Below are 18,067 nucleotides of genomic sequence, written 5' to 3'. Positions count from 1 at the left end.
ACAAACTCTCCTCTGAGAGGCCATAGAAAATTGCTTGGGACACACAAAACAGTGAATACAAAATCATCTGGCACACAAGGTGTAATTCTCCTAAAGATCAGTGATAAGCAGAGCCTTGCTCTGTGTGCTACACTGCTTTTTGTAGTTAAGACATCTTATTAGCAGGGTCCCTTTTCAGCTGTATGAATGCTTATTTATACACCTCTAGCTCTTCTCACTCCTAATGGGTCACACAGCAGATCATTCTTCCTTTGCAGATTGCAGGAGGGTGTTCTGAATGACTTGTGCCATTACACAGGTGCTGGCCCTTTCTGTGAGGAATTGTGCAGAAATAACATCGTCTGGCTCCCTCAGCTTTGCTCATTTTTAAATGTTAAGGTCTGAGTGTCTCTGGATGCAATAACAAGCTGTAGAAGGGGTGTGGAGTCAAATGAAGCCTATTACCATGCTGCAGATCTGACACAGCCAATTTAACATAACTGTGCAAGAGAATTCTTTGCAGATTCAACTAAATCTTAAACTGGTACTTCTTATTAAATTACATGAAAATATAAGTGATATGATCAGTTGATCATATGATCAGATATGATCTTCTGTCACTTAAATTGGTACAAACCTTAATTTCTTCTATTTCCTTACACTTAGTTTTTCTAGGTGCTTATTCTAGGCCTTATTCTAGGGCCTTATTATGTATTTAAAAGTGGAATTAATGTAGAAGGAAGTTTCCATGAAAGCCATGTGGTCAACAGGGCACTATGGGAGAATGATCGAGAATAAATTTTAGGAATTCATCAATATCGGTGTTTTGTTTCCTCTTTCCAGATGGCTCTAAGGAGAATGGCTCCTGCAAGAAGTAAACTTGAAGGTGAAGATTATTTTAAAGAGCAAAGTCATCGGGATAGGAATAATGGTTTAAGGATAAGTGGAAATACATAAAGGAAGATGTGGAGAAAAATAAAGTTAGAGGAAAGAGGCTAAAAAGATAATTAGGTATGAAAACCGAAAGGATGCTGAGGGAAGGGTAGAAACAGACTTGGAGGGTTGAAGAGAAAGTGAAATCCAAGAACACAATAAGAGCTTTCAATAAGGGAAGTGAAATGGTCTGTGGGATGATAGAAATAGGTACAACCTAATACAGGCTTTATCTGAGTGGTGTATATCATGGTTTCAGAACAGGACTGGAGGGTATCACAAGACATCACCTTTTTACTCCTTTCCCCAAGGCAGAATCATGTTCATGCTTTAAAATTTTGCTGACCCATTTTCATGTGCCCTGCAGAGAATGCAAACTGCTCATTAATTGCATGGGTACTCTTTTAGAGTGGCTCTGCTCAGGCATCTGGAAATATTTAATTGATACTAAGCATGACTGGAGGTTGCATCCAGGTACTCTTAATAGTCTCTTCAATACGAATAAGTTGGTAAGCAGCTATGTATGTGCATCAAATACCAGTAACAGAATCAGCAAATCAGTCCTTCAGGAGAAAACCTCTCCATGTTCCTGGATTTAAGTTATCTTTAACAGCACTATTAATGATCTTACATGTTGTTTGGTTGAAGGGCACTTGTTTTTTAGAATCTGCAGAATTAGCAATGAAAGTTAGATAGAGAAAAGGCTTGATTAGTAATTGTAGCACCTCTCTGCATTCAGAGATTCTGATTCTCACCAGATATTAGTGATAAGATACATAACCATCTGCAGGTCACTTAACACCTCTATGCTTTTGTTCCCTGTATGCTTTATTATCCTTAGAGCTGTAGCTAGAACAAGAAGACTCATACTTTTAGATGAAAGAGTTTTTATGCAGAATTACCAAAACTTACAAAGATTTCTTGTGTACTGCATGTGCTATAGTGTCCAAATAAGAATATCAACAAAAATAAGAGTGAGAAGAGTCTTGCCTGACTAACCTGATAGCCTTCTATGATGAAATGACCGGCTGGATAGACGAGGGGAGAGCGGTGGATGTCGTCTATCTCGACTTCACCAAGGCTTTTGACACCGTCCCTCACAACATCCTCCTGGGCAAGCTCCGGAAGTGTGGGATAGATGAGTGGACAGTGAGGTGGATTAGGAACTGGCTGGATGGCAGAGCTCAGAGGGTGGTGATCAGCGGTGCAGAGTCTAGTTGGAGGCCTGTGGCTAGTGGGGTCCCCCAGGGGTCAGTCCTTGGTCCAGTCCTGTTCAATTTATTCATCAACGACCTGGATGAAGGCACAGAGTGCTCCCTCAGCAAGTTTGCTGATGACACAAAACTGGGAGGAGGAGCTGATACCCCAGAGGGCTGCGCTGCCATCCAGAGGGACCTGGACAGACTGGACAACTGGGCGGTGAAAAACCTCATGCAATTCAACAAGGCCAAGTGCAAGGTCCTGCACCTGGGGAGGAATAACCCCAGACACCAGTACAGGCTGGGGACCGACCTTCTGGAGAGCAGCTCTGCAGAGAAAGACCTGGGTGTCATGGTGGATGACAAGTTGACCATGAGGCAGCAGTGTGCCCTCGTGGCCAAGAAGGCCAATGGAATCCTGGGCTGCATTAAGAAGAGCATCTCTAGCAGGTCGAGGGAGGTGATCCTGCCCCTCTACTCAGCCCTGGTGAGGCTGCATCTGGAGTACTGTGTCCAGTTCTGGGCCCCACAGTACAAGAGGGATGTGGAGCTGCTGGAGAGAGTCCAGCGCAGGGCTACAAGGATGGTCAGGGGCCTGGAACATCTGCCCTATGAGGAGAGGCTGAGGGAGCTGGGCCTGTTCAGCCTGGAGAAGAGAAGGCTGAGAGGGGATCTGATCAGTGTATATAAATACCTCAAGGGAGGCAGTGCAGAGGACAGGGATGGTCTCTTTTCAGTGGTGGCCACTGATAGGACTAGAGGAAATGGCCGGAAACTGAAACATCAAAAATTCCATAGGAACTTAAGGAAAAATTTCTTAACAGTGAGGGTGACAGATCCCTGGAACAGGCTGCCCAGAGAGGTTGTAGAGTCTCCTTCTCTGGAGATCTTCAAAACCCGCTTGGATGCAGTCCTGTGCCACGTGCTCTAGGTGACCCTGCGTGTGCAGGGGGGTGTTGGACTAGATGATCTCTAGAGGTCCCTTCCAACCCTAAGCATTCTATGATTCTATGACTCTTTCTGAATTAACTGGAAAGCTGTTCCCAAGCAGTTCTAGAAAATCTTTTTTGAGTACTGAGAGCTCCAATTCTCCTTGCCAGACTGGGACAATCTATAGGATTAAAAGTTGACAAATCCAAAGCGGTGCAGGAAAAAATCCCTTTCACATAACTGTGCATTCACTGTGGTATGTACATAGTCATGCACAATAAAAATCAGTAAAACAATTTTTTGGATATGGATTTCAGGACATAAGAAATATGGTAGTGGTCACAGCCAGCAGCAGAACTAATGAACCTTATTTCCATTGAGTGAGTGGCTTAGAATTAGTTCACTTTTAAACTGTATTATACTAAGCCCTTAGTATGCAATGGGGAAGCCACATGCAGGAAAGCCCTTAGAGAAGCCATAATTACAGAGGAAACATCAATCACCGCTGCACCTTATTAGACAACAAGCAATCACCAAGGGAGAGAAACCTTGTTGATGAGGTGAATTCCTTGGTGTCTCATAAGATAATTTCAGTTGCAGCTTTCCCATCATTACGGGGAGCTTTTTCCCACAAAGGTTTTCGGTTACCCTGTAAAGTTAAAGCTGACTTTAACCTTTTTTTTTTTTTTTCCAGATTTTTTTTATAAAAAATTCTCTCTAAGTTCTCTCCGTAAGTTACAAAACTTGCAGAAACTCAAACCTTTTAAGTTGCTTGTATCAGACCAAGAAGTTCAAAAGGAGGTATGCATGTTTCAAGTATAAGCTGTAGTTCTTGAGGACATACTTAGAAGGATATAAAATAAAAGCTCATATGTAAGAGCTTGTTCAGTTTTTAACTGTTGGAGCAGAGATGCAGGAGTGATTATCCCATGTATGCCCTCTCTATTACACTTGTATCTTCCTCCTAAGTATTTGTTTCATTCTGCTATGCAATCCAAGAGGGTAGATCCCATGAAAAATATATTTTTCTTTACAGAAAGGTCATCAAAACAAAATATCAGCAGTGAGCATCTGAATAGAATAAATGGTGGCTGTAAATTAGTGCTGGTTGGCAGCTTTTCCAGAAAGGCTGGAGATTCAGAGGAACTGAGTTTTTTTCTAGACCTCACAGTGGTTGGGGTAAGCCAAAGAGGGCTTCTATTGCCGCTTCTCTGACAGTTTTCTGTTCCAAACATCATATTCACTTAGTTAAAAAGCTGTTCCAGAACTGGAGGTTAAAATACATCATAGCCAACTGGACTTTTTCTTCCAGATAGCTATTATTTTGTAGGAGAAATTGTGTGTGGTGATACCTGTAGAAAAACAGATTTTAATGCTGATTTTAGCTTGTTGCATCTGTTGTCTAAAATATGCAATAATGTATTATTCAAATATTTTTGTGTTAGACAAAAGATTGTTAAATATGCAATTGTTTAGTTAAAATACATTTATTTCTGGAGCAAATATGTGATTATTTTTTTAACAACCTGTCATTAAAAAAACATGTGAAATGCAAAATTTGATCTTGGTAACACAAGCCCTAATTGCTGGTCTGCTATAAAGAAAGCATTTCAGATTCTTATTTTTAGTGGTATTACTTCTATTCCCAAGAGCCATTTGGATTTGTGCTGTTCCTGTTATGTCCAATTTCATACTTGGTTCTTGGGGGGGTGTGTGATATATTCTTTGTGTGTTTTAGCTGTTGTTTAATAATTATAGCTGCTAATATAATCAACAACCAAAATCTAGTAAAAGGATTAAAAAAAAGTTAAGGACTCTTTGCAAATAATATCACAGTTTAAGGCTTTTGCGAAGCAAACACAATGATATATTGTATTAAACATATACTTCAGACAAAAATTTGCCTCCAGTTCAACTTTATTTCAAAAAAAATAATATTAAATCTCAGACCAAATTTTATGTAACGAGGGAGGCATACTGTATGTGCTTTTTTGGCTCTTTTTAAAAGAAGCCCTTCTCTTACTCTTGTTTTCTTAACCATCACTTAAATGGTAAACATCAATTCATAAATACCCCAGTTATATTCTCCTCTTTCACAATGAACATGTGATAACTTTTCACCTTATTGTGAAAAATAATACAGAGCACACATGCACAAATATTTCATAATCAGGAACTGTTTTATGGAATGTAATTATTTTCAATAAACTGTTAAAACCAAAACAAAAAACCCTTCACTTCTGACCATGTATTTACCTGCTTTTCAAACTTACTGCTCCACTGATTTTAAAGGAAGTATCCATCACTGATCTGAGTATAAAAGAGAGAAGGGCTATACCTCTAGCTTTCTTTCAACCATCTCTCTTTGATTTTAATGGTACACATGCACTTTCTATCTATGTTTAATGAGTTTGAAAAGCTTTAAATTAAACTACAGTGGATTGCCATAATACTACCTCCCAAGTACTGTCATGCTCCATTGCTCTTGTCTGCTAAGACTGCCTAATCAGAAAAACAAGCAGTATTTCTTAGAAAAAAAAGTTTATTTTTTTCATGGAAAACAATAAAAACATGTCTGAGAACTCTTTCTGGGCAGAATACTTTTAGACTTAGCCACTACTGTTGCAGTTGTTTAGATGAAGTTCACATTTCCCTTTACATCTCTGTTTTTGTTCAGTATTTTTTGACTTTCTGGACCTAACTGCCATTTGTTTTTAGAGTATTTGAATTTATTCTTTTGCATGTTTTTTGAGAACTCAAACTTTGAAAAACATACTGATTTTGTTGTTCCTTAACAATAGCAGAGACAAACAAAGGAGGATGGACAAATAGTAGGTTTTGTCCAAGCAATCTTGGTTGGATGAAACAACCAGTTTCATCCTAGTGACTTCCCAGGCATGTTTGGGGCCTGGAGAGCCACAGGGAATGTCTCCTGTAGGTGTTTTGCGTGTTGCAGGCACAGCTTGGAGCTCCCCAGTCCTCTTCTTTAGTTTCCTCTCTTCCCTAGAGTGTGTGGGTGGCATCCCTCCCCTTGCCACCCTGCCCTGCTGAGAGCAGCAGTGATGCTCACCTTGTTCGTTTTGCTTTCCTTCCCTTCATCCCGTTTTTATCTTCCTCAGATTTGCTTAGGATTGATTCCTTTTGCAGATGGCCACCACTTTTTTGACTGCTGTTCTTGCTTCAGTTTGAGTCATAGGGTTGAGGGTCCCTGGGCCTGACCCCACACACAGTGAAGGAGGACCTAGCTCATAGCTCCTGCCCAACCTCTCTAGTTTCCCATGCATTAAAGTGAGGCCACTTTCCTATCTTAGAAGAAAAATCCCTTTTTTCACTGTGGCAGTGGGGGAGAGGGAGGAATATTGAATGGTGGCAGCTGCGCAGCCCCTCATGTTTAGCTGCCACACGCTTCTGCAGAGATGCTGCCTGAGTGGCAGGTGACAGCTCTGCACTGGCGCCTTGCGGACTGGTGACAGCAGGAAGGACAACTGTGTGGTGCCCTGAGCCTTGTGCTTGAGTGGTATTTTCTGGGCAGTGATCACTGGCTTTGCCGGGGGATCCATAAGCGTTGCCAGGAACAGCTGGGAACAGACGTACTGGTTTGGCGCTCTGAGGCAGAGCGGGATGAAGCCGCCTCCCAAAGCGCCTCCCCTTAGTGCTGCCGCAGGGATTCCTGCTCCATGAGGTGCGGATCTGGGGGTGCCTGGACTGCTTTTCTGACGGTCCCCATGTGCCGAGCGCTGTCAGAGTGAAGCTGAGGACATGACTGGGGGAGCTGGTCACCGAGTTGGCAGGTCCTGGTGGGTGCCTGGTGCTGTGGGGAGCGGGCTGAGCTGCAGCAGAGCGGGCGCTCTGGCTGCCCTCATTCCCCGCCTCCGCCTTTGAAAGGGGAGCTCGTCCTGGAGCACCATGAGGGCCTGGGTGACCAGAGACCCTCTGACGTCTGTGTGCGAGAGGAAAGACCTGGATCCGGCTCGCTTCCCAAGGGGCATCGCGCCGGGAGCCGGGCAGCGCGGTGAGTTCCTGCCAGCCAGTCTGCCCAGCGCGCACTTGAGTTATTCAATGACTGTGATATAGGCTGCGATATTTAGTCCTGGGTATCATTTCACCCAGGTGGGTGACTGTTCCAGGCTGAGAATAGCAAGATTTGCGCCTAGAGTCAGGTAAACTCAGAACTCATATGCTGCTTTTTGGTCTTTATTAAGACATCAATACAAGACAGCAAATCTCAGTTTGGAAAATTGCAATTAAAACAGTTTATTATAGGTATGACCTCTGAGGCACTGGAACACAGAAATCCTATTTTTAATGTGATGCTCCTGGTACAGACTGGCATAACAGGATACAGTTTCAGAGTGTCTTCTCCGTAGTCACCTTATTAGAAAGGTGGGAAAAGAGGTTGAATAATTGGTATTTTCTCCTTTTACATATTCAGGTTTTAAATGCAGATTTTCTTTTCTTTTTTTTTTTCTTTTATAATATTCAAATGTAATACTGTTAGAACTCCCCATTGCTTTTATCCTTCCAGCAATAGAAAATGTTATTTTTCAAACATTTAAAATATGCTTTGCATACAGCCTTATTCAATGCTATTTGTGTTTGTTGAATCCTTAATTAACATATGGGTTCTCTTGGGAACATCTGTATTTTAAATTATTTGGCTTAGAAATAATTATTTCAGTATGTGGAGAGTACCTGAATATCTAAATTAATGTATTATCTCTTTCAGTATTTGGAAAACACCTCTATGCTGCAGGCAGCTACTGATTTGCAAAATTAGCTCTGAACCTTAGTAATTTTTAACACTTAGGCAACTGTTTAAGGATATTTGTAGCTGCCTCCTGCCCAGCTGGAGCATTTGGGCTGAGATTGCCTTGCCTTGCTGGCTCTGGACTGGATGATGTTTTTGGCTAGGAGCAGAGTTTCCAGCTCTTTAGCAGAGCTTGCAACTGGACTGTGAAGTCAAAGCTGGCAGCTTTTTTATCCAGAGATAAACCAAATTCTGCTTTCTGTCAATAACTAAGAACCATTTACTAGTTTTTATTAGTTCTTTACTAGTGCTTCTCATGGCTTGCTAAGAAAGTCCTTTATAAGTGGGGTCACTGTCGCTGCTGTTCACATTCGAGAACAACAGCACAGGGGATGGGAGTCATTTTGCCTCATTTCAGCTGTCTAAATGCTAAGATGGTCATGGAGGCTCTTAGCACAGTCAAAGGGAAATATGCACAAAGTCATCGTAGAGGCACTCTCTGGAGGAGCTGAGCTGTCTGTCTCTCCCAGATCCTAGCCTAGCTCAGGCTGCAAACAAGTTCATTTGCCCACAAAGAACCAGAGAACTCTTCATAGGGTTGTTGGCAGAGTAGATGCAGTCCGTGTTGGCTGGGGAAAGGGCTCGCACAGCTCAGCTTGATGCAGTGCCGGGTCAGGCAGGCAGCCGGATGGAGCAAACCTCACCTGGGAGGACTTGCACAAGGTCTCTTGGCAGGAGAGTGGCAAAGCTGGGTGCAAAAGCCAAGCCAGAGTGTTACTTGGTAGGATGCCTCACCTCCCTAGCACCAGAACAAATGGGCTTCATTTGTTCTTTCTATGCTCCTACTTGGTTATGGAAAACCTAATTTAAACACAAGTGTCATGGGAGCTTGCAGGAGGTCTGGCTGGGCAGTGTTTAACACAATGGCTGCATGAAGATGGAAAAGCACCCATGCCTTCAGGATGAGAAAAGAAAAAGAAGATGGGGAAATATTTTTTTCCTACAGTTTGTAGAACATCACAGCTAAGATCCTGTTGTGTAGCAAAGGCAGCAGGTGCTTGGCACTGTCAGAATGGTCATGGTGGCCTTAACTCATCTTTCTACAAACAACTAAACCACCCAACATTTGTGAACGCTGTTGGAGCGTGCTCCTGTGCGTGCAAGTTCCTATGGAAACATGATGTAAGAATGTCTAAAATAGGTACAGTGCTTTGAAACAATTATTATTTTGATCTTTCTTTTGCTCCAAATATCTCCTTCACTGCCTTTCTGACTTAACTTTTACCACATTAAAAATGCTTTGGTCGTTATTTGGCAAAAGTGTGCTCCTCAAGATAGCCTGGCTTTCTGTATCTCAGGGTCTGATCCCAGGACTGGAGAGCTTCTGCTTCCATCACCCTCACTCAAGGGAGCAGAAGGTTATTGGTGTAAATATCAAAACACGTCTATATATGCAGAAAGGGGCTTCCCTCCAGCTCCATGTCTTCCCCGTGTCGTGAATGAGACTCTCAGCACCTTTGAGGCAGCAGAGACAGGAACAAGATTTTGCCCAGCTCCTTTGAGGACCATGGACAAGGGCAGGCTAGGAGGGAGCACTAGCGGTTCCTCATTGGGTGCCTCTCCCTGTGCAGAACAGTGGGATGCGTGGAGATGTCCTGCAGGCCCTTTGGAGAGTTCTTACCCATGAAACTGCCTGCTGAGTTCTGCTCTTCTGCAAAAGACTTGCACCCTGGAAACTGAAGACGGGACTGTGCTTTTATTTTTAAAGCATATTTCCATGGTGCTTCCATGGTTGCCAGATACTTAGATAAGTATTGAAAAATAAGGAGCATTGTAAAGTGGGCTTGTCTGTTAAGACAATCTCCCTGAATCTAAAAAGGAGGGGAAAAAAAAAAAGAGTCTCAAGGTTAAAACAGCAAAGTCTCATTTTCAAAAGCTGCCTTTGATACAAGAGCTTTAGAAGAACTTGGGTAAATCACTCAAAGGTTGTGTTCAGAGATAGAGGCTGATTTTTGCTAATTTTTTAGGCATCTGGCCCCAGAAGCCAGTGTGTTAGGCACCAGGAGAGAGCTGCAGATGCATCTTTGGCATTTAAGCAGAAAATAGGCTCTTAAATCCAGAAAAGTGATTGAGGAATTTTGGGGAGGTGCCAAAATCCACTGAGTCCCTCTATTCTGAATATGTAGTTCCTTGGGTATCTATATTCTCCAGACCTTTCCTGGTCTGCAAAACTGTGCACCTGCCCTTTATGTAGGTCCCTGGAGGATCCCAGCAGTGGATGTAATAACAAAAACAGGTTTGAAGTAAAACAGATTTGAGCAGGGGTTTGGACTAGATGATCTCTGGAGGTTCCTTCCAACCTTAACCATTCAGTGATTCTGTGGCATCAGAAAAGTATTTTCCTTACTGCACATCCTAGTGCAAAATGTATGACAGAGTCATGATGGCGCAACTGTAGCTGGCAGCATGATTCGTATATTAAACCGTGTTATTGGTCATCTGAGAAATGTGGGCATCTGTTTGAAACCTATTCCAAATAATCAGGCCAAATTCTGCTCATGATTTTGCATCTGTGTAGCCAGTGGGCAGCATCCTGCATAATTGTACGCTATGTTTTATGTTGTTGTGCATTAAGTTCTTATATGACATTTTGCACACTTATGGTAAGTATAATGGCAACATAAACTCTGTTTTATTTTGTTGTAACATGAAAGGCCAGTACAAGAACTGTGAATCTAATCCTAAAAACAAAACAAAGCTTTACAGACAGATAGCAGTGGAATCAAGCTATTCATTAACCAGACAAATTAAAATGTAAACGCTGATCCAAAAAGGTAGTATTCTGAAGCCTGGAATTTGCATTTTATGTCTTCTAAGACCCTCTTAGTTGAATAACAATCACTGGCATGAGCACTAGAGCAAATATCAACAGAGATCAGAATTACTAAAGCTGGAGCAGCTGTTGGTGATGAAGAAAAAATGTTCTGTGTTTTTTAACATGAAAATACATGGCTGAGATTTTGATTGTGAAGCCTCTTTTCTAATTGCTTTGGAACCAGGCCATGGTAGATGTAACTTTTATGACCTAATTGATAGGTTCATGTGTACACATAATATCTGGGTCATTCACATTTAACCCAAGTAGCCTGGAAATGAGTGTAGTAAGACTTCAAAATGTATTGCTTGGGCAGGTCTATTTCTCCCACTCATCTTTCATCTATCCTTTTTATTTATTTATTTTTCTGTTGTTGAAAAAAAACCTACTATATGCTAGGTTGCACTAATAATTGTCAAATATCATGCTCAATAAAGACCTACGATGACTAAAGAGTAAGGGTCACTGGAGATGTCATATAACTGCAAGTATGAGGACAGGTATTCTGAAATAGGGAATTCTAGTAAATCATTGCAAATTTCTGTAAAAGTTGTAGGAATTTTGGAAATAACTTTAATCTGATAAAAGAAATAATGAAACTGCTTAAAATATTATTCTGGTACATACGATCGGGTAATATATTCATACCATAATCAAGTAATTATTAAACTCTTAAGGGAGAAGTGCATCCATTATATTAAAGCTAATGGACTAATGAAGAAGGTACAATAAAGGTTCAATAAAGGAAAATTAATGAATATAAAAGCGGTATAAAGGTGATATTACCAGCACCACTGTAGGGTTAGTTTTGTCCTTGTATTAAAATATTTAATAGCCTCTCAGTCTGTCCTACTACATGAAATAAATTTGTTTGGACCCCAATGATATCTGACATATGGAACATGGCATAAATGGTAATGATAGATCATCGTACTTGAAATTTCGATGTAGTGTCCATTGAGTTCTCACAGGAATTTGCAATTAGGTTGGCTTAACTAATGATCTGTGAAGACAAAAGTCAATTGAATTTGCAGGTAATGCTGGAGTGGGAGGTACTGCAAACTGGCGAGGACAAAGTGATGTTTTTAACTGTGTAATTATAAAACCTATTTTCCCTGTCTGTTAGGCTCAAGTAAGGCTAATGTAAATTGAGAGATCTGGGGAATTTTATATGAAAACATGCGAACAATAGTGCTGGGGAAAGAAGAGAAAATGTTAAACTATAAGCCTGTAGTCCAAGACACCTTAGCGCTGAGGACCTACGTGACTCCTGGGCAAGGAGCAAGGGACAAGGAAGGAGCCAAGCCCTGGAGGACACTGCTGCCCATTAAAGAAATTTTGGAGGGGAGCAGCCAAAACCTTGCTTTTCTCCTAGCATTACTGCCATCGGAGCCTTGCTAGGATGACTTGCTGAAGGGCGATGGTTGCCCATCACTCAGTGAGTTGTACATGCCTCTGTCTGCACAGATTTACCTCTCCCTGTAACTTCTACCCATCCCCGTGTCCCATCTGAACTTCTGATGGAAGCAGCAGTGAATAGAGATAAAGGGAATTAGGTACAAGCAGTACATGGGTGCAACTATGGTATGTGGGAAGCGGAGATGAAGTCAGACGTATACCTCCAAAATTAGGTCCTATCCCATTTTAAATTGGGTATCAGGGACTGTGGGTTGAATTATATTCTGCATGTGTCTGTAATTCTTGACTTAGAGATCTGAGGGCACTATAGAATTTAAATCACCAGATAAAACGAAATGTTTAACTTTGGGTAGCTAAAGCTGGCCCTAATATGGACCTGCCATGATCTACGATAACTAAAATTATGATTACATTACTTTAGTTAACCTGGGTAAGAAGAAGGGCAGAAGTCAATATAGGTTTTGATGTCAGAATTTTTACTGATCAATATCCCTTGCCTAATCAAATATCTGTATGCTTGCAAGGATTAACACTTTCCTATTTATTATATGTGTGCTAGTTAGGATCACAGAGTGGGTAGATTAGAATAATTGCTGGTTTAGCTTTGATTCTGTGTTTTCCAAACTAAAACATGAGATATGTTTTGTTGTCTCAGAAAATGCCTTTGTGCATACGTAACGTGTATGTGAATTCTCTCCCTCCTTTCTTAGCCATGAAGAGCATCCATTTGGGTAGACACCCTGGGGATTTACATTTTAAAGCATCGTTGGGTTTGAAATTTCAGATTTCTTGAAGTGGACTTGCAGTGATCTCTCTTCAACCACAAAGGATACATTTTTAAGAGCTCAGAAGGACAGCAACACTTGCTAGTAAACAGGGTACTGAGCCGTTTAGTCAGGAGGTCAGTGGCACTTCTCCTTGTTGGGTTATTTACCTGTTCGGTGACCTGGGACAAAGCATTGCACTTCTCTGTTTCTTCACTGAAGCTCTGCTTTTCTACCACATGTTATCTCATCCTAAATTTGCCTAATTCTCTGAGGAGATGCCTTTTTCTTGGCGTGTATTTGTATAAAGCCAGTGACGCTTGGCTGTCTCCCTGTGAGCAAATAAAAATGAGGGCACGTTTGGGGATGAAAGAACAGAATTTGCGTGAAGATGTTAAAGAGAATAGGTAACTAACCCTCCTTTTTTTGAGGAAAACCCCCTCCTCCTTAACCCTTCTCCTTTTTTTTTTTTTTTTTTGGAAACCCCCTCCTTTCCGAGCCCTGCAGGCATTGCCCTAAGCACTAGCATTGCACAGGGAGAGCTCAGGTAGCAAGCGTGCTGCTTCCAGCACATCTCATGAGTTTCCTCAGACCTAGGTGACAACACAAGGGCCAAGGTGCCCTCAGGTGTCCCCAACACCACCCTGACCTGCTGGTCCTTGTACATCTTTATCAGGTCTTGCTTGCAGCTGGCGCCTTTGCCAGGCAGCATAGGACGGGTCGAACGCAGGATGGGGGAGTAATGAATTTTTTGTCATTTTAATCATGTGCATATTTGGTGGAACTGTTGCAATAATTTTTTTTGAAAGCAACAAATTGTCTTTTTAGGGTAAGTTTAATTCCTCTGAGCTTTTTGTGCAATTATAGCTCTAAAATGGTACCTAAGTACCATGTTTTGTCATTTTCTATGAAAAATGGGTTGTTGGTAATATCATTAAGATAGCATTTGTAATATCATTAGAATTTGTAAAGTCTATTGGGTCTTATTGCAGTCAATGGGATATTTTTACTTTGGATTCCAGCTGGAAGAGGGTCGACTCCTTTGCCACTGGGAAATGTACCTTTAAATTGCTCTGTGTGCTTCATTAATTGATGCATTCTGCACTAAGCCATGACATTTTCATTTTCTAAACTGTTTATTAATTCCAACACTGAATAATTTAAAAAAAAAAAAACAAGGAAAATGTATCATTGAAGACTGTCAGAGAAGATGAATGTACAAGAAGATGTGCAGATCTTAAGAAAGATTGCACATATGAAGCAAGTAAAAAGGTTGCAAATCTAAAAGCTGGCATAATCCAAAAGCTGTTTCTGTAACTGTAGCATGCATGTGTAGTGTTTTTAAATGAGTATTGCAATACTCCCATTGACTGGCTGTTACTTTTAGCTACAGCACTTGGTGTGGAATTAGAAACTGATATAATAAAGCAGAATCATTAACCTGTTTTCCACTGTAATATGTGATAAATGTGGGTCATGTTGCCTTTTCAAATGATTTTTTTTTTAAGTGAGATTCAAAAGAATAAAGCATGCAGTGAGTTTCCTTCTGTATTGTTGCCATGCAATTAAAAACTAACAAAAGAAAGATAAAATGTGATACATTTTTAGGGGCCACGAGGAATCATGAAATTCTAAGAGGAACACTGAAATTTGAGAGTTGGTTGCCAAGATCCATCATTCTGTGTCTGTGGGAGAACAGCAAGCATTTTAATCCATCTTCCTCCCTGGTGTTTCACGTTTTGTAACAACAACAACAGAAAAGCTTTAATCTTTCGCTACTTCTTATAGTGCCTTACCTTTTTTCTCCTATGTTTCCAGAGGAAACAGGATTTGGAAACTTTGAGAAGCAGATCAGATAAATCTGCAAAGCTTTTCATCTGATTTGTACTGAGATGACACTGTGCGTGATGCAGTGGCAGAAACACCAGGTAAAATTAAAACAACACAGCCCTCAGGAAGAATTAAGATTTAATAGCAGGACTGAAACCTGATGTGCCATTCCCAACCCATCAGAGCTTCCGAGGGAGGCATTGGGATGCTGTTGCAAGTGAGTTTCCAAATGAGCCTGTGCTTGGTTATGCAAATTATTCCTGTATCAAGGAACGACAATGTGCTGCAAAATTAAAACTGGGAGGAAAAACAGCCACTGTGGGATAAATGCAATAAATCCACTGAAACTGCTGGTGAGGTAATGTCTTATCCCTGTTTGGGTGGAACATTTCTCTGCTGAATTGTTTCAGCTTTGCTCGGTAACATCCAACTGATTGAACCCCAGTGGGAAGAACAGTAATCTCAGGGAGATATCAGGTTTTCCCAAAAGGAGCATCCTGCTGGGAAATGGGGTGCACTGGCATGATGGTCTGAAAAGCTCAGCTGAGGCTGCTCTGTGTAATTGCTATTCCCTTCTGATTTCTTTGCTGAATGAACAAAAATGCATCTTGCAAGCAGATCTGCGAACAAAATACTTGTCACCGGTGCAATACTCTGCATCCTCAGCTGCAGTCTGGGACTGCGTCGCTTGTGTCATTTCTTGGGAATATCCACTCTTATCTACACTTCTCTGGTGCCAAAGCCTGACACAGAGCAAGGGCTTCTCTTTCACTTGGTGATGTTGAATTTTTCATGATGAGTGCAGTTTAGTGCCTCCCCAGGTAGGGGGCTGTGATGCTAATTAGCAAGGCAGGATTTTCTGGCTCCCCAGGACACATGTGCACGCTGCATTTTGGCTCTATTAAACAAATGAGGTGAGGGAGAGCGGTGCTGTTTACGGCGAGCTGTGCTCAGTAGCCTTCTCCCGCTGTTACGACTTGCAGAAAACATAGCTCAGGTTTCTGTGCTGGCCTAGGCAGCTGCACAAGAAAGTCCTTTCTGGGTGGTGATTCGGACTGCTGAAGGAGAACTGCACTTTTATAGAAGCTGGTAAGCATCAAATCCTGGGAATTGCTGCTGGGTTTGCATGGTGTGAACAAAGGGCAGGCTGGGTTCTCTTCCTGCATGTGTTCTTTAATGATTAGGATTTGGGACCTTGCAATATTCATGACAAGTGACTCTATACCATTGTATTCACTGTTAATAGCCAGGAAGAATTATCTTGAATCAGTGATGTATTTAAAGTGTCTTTTAAATTTATTTATTTATTTATTTTGTTTACAGTTTAATTGATTGCTATATAAGATTTATTTCCTATGATGATGTTGTGTGGAAGGAATGTTAAGGTTTATCATATCTACTTTCTCCTGGGAGCTTATATGAAGGCAATCAGTCATTATTATATCCCATTTCAAGGATGCTGTGTGGAGTATTCTGGGCATTGCTTATAGGGGTTTGTTCTGAATATGTATTTACTCTTTGCAGAATTTCCTAAGCTGTTGTTTAGGCTTGCCATTCTTTTTTGTACAATAAGCCATACAGTTCTATGTTTTTCTTACCGTTTATCAGGAAGATTTTCAACAGCAGTGTGTTTCTTAGCCTGCTGTACACACAGAGTAGAATATTAACAAAGAAATGTAAATTAAGGGATTAGAAACTGGTGTGTTTATATATATATGTGTGTGTGTGTGTGTTTGTGCTAAAGAGGTGGCTAAAATGTATCACCATGGCAAAATCTCCCATACAATAAAGCATAAAGAAAAGTTAATAAACCTGATGTAGACCGTATAGGTGAGCATCGTCTTTCCAAAAGAGCGTGTTGGCAGGAGAGGCTGCCATGGGGCTCCACCTGCCTGGCTGTCCGGGTGGCTGGAGACCTCTTGGGGCGATTCCTTCACCAGAGGAGGTGGGTTAGCAAGCGGGAACGTCCCTGGGAGGAGCTCAGCCCAGAACTTCCCAGGGTAGTAGCTGTCTGCTGTTGTGGTCTCAAGCCCTGGTGGGGGAGTCCTTCACTGCTGGGGCTCCTGTCTTTGGCCTTGGGAAGTCCTTCACTTCACAGAATGGAGGACAAGAAAGCTAAAATACCCTGTTTCACTGTGGAGTGAAAGTCTGACCTAACTCTCCATGGGGTTATGGGCACATCTCTGTATGGAGGAAATCTTCAGCAACGGCAAACTCCTGTCCCTGTCTAACCATGATGGACCACAGCAAGAAAGATGCAACCCAGGTCCTTCTTTGATGGCTTCACAGCGAGCAGAGCCCATCAGCTGTTACTAACATCCAGCCTCACATTATAGCACCAAGTGGAGCACTTACTGTGTGGGGTGTTTTGTCCGCTTCACTCAATACGGAGCTTTGCTGGTCTATCAAACCCATGAGAGTGCGTCCCAGCTGTAACATCCTGGTGCATGTTATCCCACCTGCATCGCTGTGGCTGGGGTGAGCAGGCCACGTTAGAGCCAAGCTGGTCTCGGCAGAGACCTTGCTGGAAGCAGCTGGTGGCCCAGGGTACCAAGGCATGGTGCAAAGTGGGCCTTGTGCATTGGGTCAGTCAAGGGTAGTGGTAATGGGGGCTAAATAGAGGGGACTAAGTACCTGTGTGACTCCTTTTGCAGAGCTCTGTCTTTCCAAAAAGCTCCTAGAGGCAGAAACTGAGGAGGGCTTCATGGAAGGAGAGAGCTCTGGGCATGAAGAGGGGCAGTGATTCCCAGGGCCTGAGAAAGGGCAGTCCCAGTCACCGGATCTTCTCCAAAGGCATTTCCCAGTGTGGTGATTTGTTCATGTGTTATGGACAGAATGTCATATCGCAATCTTGGGAACTGCAATGCTAATATGGTGAGCTCCCAAAGCTGCAAGAAATACCCATTTATATTTTCCCAGTTATTTCAATGTTTTGTGGAAGATTGGTTCCATTTCATACCTATAAAATTGTACATATATCAAGTAATAAATATGTAGCGGACACAAGGATATTTTGTGATGGATTACGTTTAAGGGACTCATAGTGTGTAAAACAACTTTGACTTTATGCCTAGTCTAGGACTGGGATTTCTCACAGCCACAGACATCTGTGAGACCATAGCTAATCTTAGAACTGCCCTTTGAGCTCAGTTCCTGATGTTAGTGTCCCAATGTACTTAGCAGATCAGGCCTATAGTCGTAAGTGAGGCTCTAAAGGGCTGCCTGATTTATAAGTCTCAGCTGACCTTAGGTAGAAGGTGGGTATGTACATGGGTAGCTCAGTTTCTGAACGTAAGTTGGGACTGAGTATTTAACAAAATGTTTACTGGAAACCTAGGTTCTGTGTGGTATGCTGTTGATCATACCTGGTTTAGAGAGCTTTTGGGGTTGT

Source organism: Tinamus guttatus, unplaced genomic scaffold (assembly GCF_059628265.1).
Source record: "Tinamus guttatus ecotype Peru unplaced genomic scaffold, ASM5962826v1 Tinamus_guttatus_pri_ptg000150l, whole genome shotgun sequence".
NCBI classification, from domain to species: Eukaryota; Metazoa; Chordata; class Aves; order Tinamiformes; family Tinamidae; genus Tinamus; species Tinamus guttatus.
The sequence above is the reverse complement of the archived record's forward strand: the minus strand, read 5'-3'. Positions refer to the sequence as shown.